Raw genomic sequence first — 7303 nt, 5'->3', positions numbered from 1 at the left:
TTGGAATTACATAGAAATTTGAAGAATTGGCAGATAGAACAGATAAAGAAAATAATTAGGAAAAAGTGTCTTCCTCAGTAATGTTTTTTTTTTGTTGTTTTTTTTTTTTTGTTTTTTTTTTAATTTTTATTTTGCAATACAATTCAGTTCTACATATCAGCCACAGATTCCCTTGTTCTCCCCCCCTCCCGCCCCCCTCACCTTCCCCCCAGCCCGCCCCCCATTCCAATCTCCTCCAGGGCAAAAGCCTTCCCCACAGACTGAGATCAACCTGGTGGACTCAGTCCAGGTAGGTCCAGTCCCCTCCTCCCATGCTGAGCCAAGGGACCCTGCATAGGCCCCAGGTTTCAAACAGCCAACTCATGCAATGAGCACAGGACCCGGTCCCACTGCCTGGATGCCTCCCAAACAGATCAGGCCAATCAACTGTCTCACCCACTCAGAGGGCCTGATCCAGTTGGTGACCCCTCAGCCATTGGTTCATATTTCATGTGTTTCCGTTTGTTTGGCTATTTGTCTCTGTGCTTTATCCGACCTTGGTCTCAACAATTCTCTCTCATATAAACCCTCCTCATTCTCGCTAATTGGACTCCCAGAGATCCACCTGGGGCCTAGTCATGGATCTCTGCCTCCAGATCCATCAGTAGTTGGATGAGGTTTCTAGCACGACAATTAGGGTGTTTGGCCATCCCATCACCAGAGTAGGTCAGTTCGGATTGTCTCTCGACCATTGCCAGCAGTCTGTTGTGGGGGTATCTTTGTGGATTTCTGTGGGCCTCTCTAGCACTTTGTTTCTTCCTATTCTCATGTGGTCTTCATTTACCATGGTCTCCTATTCCTTGTTCTCCCTCTCTGTTTTTGATCCAGCTGGGATCTCCCACTCACCCAAGCTCTCTTTCCCTCGACCCTCGCCCTTCACTACCCCCACTCCTGTCCAGGCTGTTCATGTAGATCTCATTCCATTTCTCTGTCGTTGGGCGATCCCTGTGTCTTTCTTGGGGTCCTGTTTTCCAGGTAGCCTGCCTGGTGATGTGAGTAGCAGTCCAGTCATCCTTGTTCCACATCTAGTATCCTGTTATGAGTGAGTACACATGTTTGTCTTTCTGAGTCTGGGATACCTCACTCAGGATGATTTTTTCTAGATCCATCCATTTGTCTGCAAACCTCATGATGTCATTGTTTTTCTCTGCTGAGTAGTATTCCATTGTGTATATGTACCACATTTTGTTTATCCATTCTTCAGTTGAAGGGCATCTAGGTTGTTTCCATGTTCTGGCTATTACAAACAACGCTGATATGAACATAGCTGAACAAGTGCTCTTGTGGTGTGGGTTGAGCATTCCCTTGGGTATATGCCCAAGAGTGGTATAGCTGGATCTTGGGGGAGATGGATTCCCAATTTTCTAAGAAATCGCCATATTGATTTCCAAAGTGGTTGTACAAGCTTGCATTCCCACCAGCAGTGGAGGAGAGTTCCCCTAGCTCCACATCCTCTCCAGCATAAGGTGTCTTCAGTGTTTTTGATCTTAGCCATTCTGACAGGCGTAAGGTGGTATCTCAGAGTTGTTTTTGATTTGCATTTCCCTGATGATTAGGGATGTTGAGCAATTCCTTAAATGTCTTTCAGCCATTTGAGTTTCCTCTGTTGAGAATTCTCTGTTTAGTTCTATAGCCCATTTCTTAATTGGACTGTTGGGCATTTTGATGTCTAATTTCTTGAGTTCCTTATATATTCTGGATATCAGTCCTCTGTCAGATGTGGGATTGGTGAAGATCTTTTCCCATTCTGTAGGCTGTCGCTTTGCTTTGTTGACCGTATCCTTTGCCCTACAAAAGCTTCTCAGTTTCAAGAGGTCCCATTGATTGATTGTTTCTCTCAGTGTCTGTGCTACTGGTGTTCTATTTAGAAAGTGGTCTCCTATGCCAATGTGTTCAAGACTACTTCCTACTTTCTCTTCTAGCAGGTTCAGAGTAGCTGGATTTATGTTGAGGTCCTTGATCCACTTGGACTTAAGTTTTGTGCACGGTGATAGATATGGATCTATTTGCAGCCTTCTACATGTTGATATCCAGTTTTGCCAGCACCATTTGTTGAAGATGCTTTCTTTTTTCCATTGTGCACTTTTGGCTTCTTTGTCAAAAATTATTTGTTCATAGGTGTGCGGATTAATATCAGGGTCTTCAATTCGATTCCATTGGTCCACATGTCGGTTTTTATGCCAGTACCAAGCTGTTTTTATTACTGTAGCTCTATAGTACAGCTTGAAGTCAGGGATCGTGATGCCTCCAGAGGTTGTTTTATTGTACAGGATTCTTTTGGCTATCCTGGGTTTTTTGTTTTTCCATATGAAGTTGAGTATTATTCTTTCCAGGTCTGTGAAGAATTGTGTTGGTATTTTGATGGGGATTGCATTGAATCTGTAGATTGCTTTTGGTAAGATTGCCATTTTTACTATGTTAGTTCTGCCTATCCATGAGCATGGGAGATCTTTCCATTTTCTGACATCTTCTTCAATTTCTTTTTTCAGGGACTTAAAGTTCTTGTCATATAGGTCCTTCACTTGCTTGGTTAGTATTACCCCAAGGTATTTTATGTCATTTGTGGCTATAGTAAAGGGTGATGTATCTCTGATTTCCTTCTCCGCTTTTTTGTCCATTGTATATAGGAGGGCTACTGATTTTTTGGAGTTGATCTTGTATCCTGCTATGTTGCTGAAGGTGTTTATAAGCTGTATCAGTTCCTTGGTGGAATCTTTGGGGTTGCTCAAGTATACTATCATGTCATCTGCAAATAGGGAAAGCTTGACTTCTTCCTTTCCAATTTGTATCCCCTTAATCTCCTTATGTTGTCTTATTGCTCTGGCTAGAACTTCAAGTACTATATTGAATAAGTATGGGGAGAGCGGACAGCCTTGCCTCGTTCCTGATTTTAGTGGAATTGCTTTGAGTTTCTCTCCATTTAATTTGATGTTGGCTGTTGGCTTGCTGTAAATTGCCTTTATTATGTTTAGGTATGTTCCCTGTATTCCTGATCGCTCCAAGACCTTTATCATGAAGGGGTGTTGGATTTTGTCAAATGCCTTTTCAGCATCTAGTGAGATGATCATGTGGTTTTTTTCTTTGAGTTTGTTTATATGGTGTATCACATTGACAGACTTTCGTATGTTGAACCATCCTTGCATCCCTGGAATGAATCCTACTTGATCATGGTGGATAATTGTTTTGATGTGGTCTTGGAGTCTGTTTGCCAGTATTTTATTGAGTATTTTTGCATCAATGTTCATGAGGGAGATCGGTCTGTAGTTCTCTTTCTTTGTTGTATCCTTGTTTGGTTTGGGAATCAGGGTAATTGTAGCCTCATAGAAGGAGTTTGGTAATGTTCCTTCTGTTTCTATTGTATGGAACAATTTAGAGAGTATTGGTATTAACTCTTCTTTGAAGATCTGGTAGAATTCTGCACTGAAACCATCTGGTCCTGGGCTTTTTTTGGTTGGGAGACTTTTAATGACTGTTTCTATTTCGTTAGGGGTTATTGGACTATTTAAATAGTTTATCTGGTCTTGATTTAATTTAGGTATGTGGTACCTATCCAGAAAATTATCCATTTCTTTTAGGTTTTCCAGTTTTGTGGAATAGAGGTTTTTGAAGTATGACCTGATGATTCTCTGGATTTCCTCAATGTCTGTTGTTATGTCCCCCTTTTCATTTCTGATTTTGTTGATTTGGATGCTCTCTCTCTGTCTTTTGGTTAGTTTGGATAAGGGCTTGTCTATCTTGTTGATTTTCTCAAAGAACCAACTCTTTGTTTCATTAATTTTTTGTATTGTTCTCTTTGTTTCTATTTTATTGATTTCAGCTCTCACTTTGATAATTTCCTGGCATCTATTTTTCCTGGGAGACTTTGCTTCTTCCTGTTCTAGAACTTTCAGGTGTGCTGTTAAGTCACTAGTGTGAGATTTCTCCAGCTTATTTATGTGGGCGTTTAGTGCTATGAATTTCCCTCTTAGTACTGCTTTCATAGTGTCCCATAGGTTTGGATATGTGGTGTCTTCATTTTCGTTGATCTCTAGGAAGTCTTTAATTTCTTTCTTTATTTCTTCCTTAACCCATTGGTGATTCAGGTGGGTATTGTTCAGTTTCCATGAGATTGTAGGTTTTCTGTAGTTTTTGTTGTTGTTGAAATCCAACTTTAGACCATGGTGGTCTGATAGAACACAGGAGGTTATTCTAATTGTTTTGTATCTGTTTAGATTTGCTTTGTGACCAAGTATGTGGTCGATTTTAGAGAAGGTTCCATGGGGTGCTGAGAAGAAGGTATATTCTTTTTTGTTAGGATGGAATGTTCTGTAGATGTCGATTAAGTCCATTTGAGTCATGACATCAATTAAGTCCTTTATTTCTCTGTTAAGTTTCGATTTGGGGGATCTGTCCAGTGGTGAAAGTGGGGTGTTGAGGTCTCCCACTATTAATGTGTGGGGTTTTATATGTGATTTAAGCTTTAATAATGTTTCTTTTACATATGTGGGTGCCCTTGTGTTTGGGGCATAAATGTTCAGAATTGAGACTTCATCTTGGTGGATCTTTCCTGTGATGAGTATGTAATGCCCTTCTTGATCTCTTTTGATTGATTTTAGTTTGAAGTCTATTTTGCTGGATATCAGGATGGCTACACCCGCTTGTTTCTTAAGACCGTTTGATTGGAAAGTCTTTTCCCAGCCTTTTATTTTTAGGTAGTGTCTATCTTTGAATTTGAGATGTGTTTCTTGTATGCAGCAGAAAGATGGGTCCTGCTTTCGTATCCATTCTGTAAGCCTATGTCTTTTTATAGGTGAATTAAGTCCATTGATATTGAGGGATATTAATGTCCAGTGATTGTTCATTCCTGTTATTTTTTGGTGGTGATGTGTGTGTACTTTTCTTCGTTGGGGTCTACTGCTGTGGCTTTATCTATTGCCTGTGTTTTCGAGGTTGTATCTGACTTCCTTAGGTTGGAATTTTCCTTCTAGTGCTTTCTGTAGGGCTGGGTTTGTGGATAAATATTGTTTAAATCTGGCTTTGTCATGGAATGTCTTGTTCACTCCATCTATGACGATTGAAAGTTTTGCTGGGTATATTAGTCTAGGCTGACATCCATGGTCTCTTAATGTCTGCATTACATCTGTCCAGGACCTTCTGGCTTTCAAAGTCTCCATTGAGAAATCGGGTGTTATTCTGATAGGTTTGCCTTTATATGTCACTTGGCCTTTTTCCTTTGCTGCTCTTAATATTCTTTCTTTATTCTGTACGTTTAATTGTTTAATTATTATGTGGCGAGGGGACTTTTTTTGGGGGTCTAGTCTGTTTGGTGTTCTATAGGCTTCCTGTATCTTCATAGGCATTTCCTTCTTTAAGTTGGGAAAGTTTTCTTCTATGATCTTGTTGAATATATTTTCTGTGCCCTTGAGTTGGTATTCTTCTCCTTCTTCTACCCCTATTATTCGTAGGTTTGGTCTTTTCATGGTGTCCCAAATTTCTTGGACATTTTGGTTCATGACTTTGTTGACTTTAGTGTTTTCTTTGACTGATGAATCCATTTCTTCTATTGTATCTTCAACGCTAGAGATCCTCTCTTCCATCTCTTGCATTCTGTTGATTATACTTGCATCTGAAGTTCCCAATCGTTTTCTCAGATTTTCTATTTCCAGCATTCCCTCTGTTTGTGTCTTCTTCATTTTTTCTATTTCCCTTTTCAGGTCTTGGACTGTTTCCTTCATTTGTTTCATTGATTTTTCTTGATTTTCTTTCAGTATTTTATTGTTCTCTTCCAGGACTTTATTGATTTCTTCTAATTTGTTTGCCCTTTCCTCTAGTTGTTTACAGCGTTCTTCACATTTTTTTGTCTTTTCCTCTACACGAACCTCTAGCTTCTTCATGATGACATTCATAAGGCTATTTTCTTCTGCTTCTTCCAATTTCTGATGTTCAGGTCTAGGTGTTGGAGGAGGGCTAGGGCCTGGTGATGGTGTATTACTATTCATTTTGTTGTATGTGTTTCTGCCTTGACGTCTGCCCATCTCCTTGTGGTTCGTTCCTGGCCTTATTCGCACACTTGGTTCAGAGCTGACAGATTCAGGAAGTCTCTCTCTCTTGTCCAGATGGGAGCTCTCTTGTCCAAATTGGAAGTCCGGGACAGGATGGAAGCTCTTGTTCAGAAGGGAAGTCCGGGGGAGGATGGGTGCTCTCCTCTCTCTCTCTCTCTCTCTCTCTCTCTCTCTCTCTCTCTCTCTCCTCCAGATGGGAAATCCACGGCAAGATGGGAGCTGGGGGCCAGCCTCTAAGTCTCAAGAAGAGGCTTGGGGCTCAGGCGGATGGGCGTGGGGGCAGGGCGTGGAGACTGCAGGGTCTGCCAGGGGTCTTGGAGAAGGAGATCCTTCCCGGTGGGGCTAGAAGGGCACCTGCCCAGGGACCAGAACCTGGGGCCAAGTTGGGCAGGTCTTCCCTGGAGTTGCTGGTGCCCAGGGATGGGGTCCGGGGCAAGCTAGGGCACTCACCTGTGCTTCAGAAGGGAAGTCCTGGGCAAGATGGGAGCTGGGGGGCCTGGCCTCTAAGTCTCAGGAAGAGGCTTGGGGCTCAGGCGGATGGGCGTGGGGGCAGGGCGTGGAGACTGCAGGGTCTGCCAGGGGTCTTGGAGAAGGGGATCCTTCCCAGTGGGGCTAGAAGGGCACCTGCCCGGGGAGCAGAACCTGGGCCCAAGTTGGGCAGGTCTTCCCCAGAGTGGCTGGTGCCCAGGGATGGGGTCGGGGGCAAGCTAGGGCACTCACCTGTGCTTCAGAAGGGAAGTCCTGGGCAAGATGGGAGCTGGGGGCCGGCCTCTAAGTCTCAGGAAGAGGCTTGGGGCTCAGGCAGATGGGCGTGGGGGCAGGGCATGGAGACTGCAGGGTCTGCCAAGGGTCTTGGAGAAGGGGATCCTTCCCGGTTGTGGTAGAAGGGCACCTGCCCGGGGACCAGAACCTGGGGCCAAGTTGGGCAGGTCTTCCCCGGAGTGGCTGGTGCCCAGGGATGGGGTCTGGGGCAAGCTAGGGGGCAACTGGATTTTAACATAGAGAAAAATGAAACTAGAGCCTTGTCTCTCACCCTGGACAAAACTCAACTTCAAATGGATCAATGACCTCAACATAAGACTTGACACACTGAAAATAATAGAGGAAAAATTAGGGTGCATTCTTTGGTTTAGAGACACAGTTAAGGCTTCCTGAAAAAGATTCAGGTAGCACAGGAAATATGACCAACAACAAATGGGTTCTTAAGAAACTGAAAAGCTTTT

This window comes from Peromyscus eremicus, chromosome 4, assembly GCF_949786415.1.
Source record: "Peromyscus eremicus chromosome 4, PerEre_H2_v1, whole genome shotgun sequence".
NCBI lineage: Eukaryota > Metazoa > Chordata > Mammalia > Rodentia > Cricetidae > Peromyscus > Peromyscus eremicus.
Note: the sequence above shows the minus strand (reverse complement) of the source record.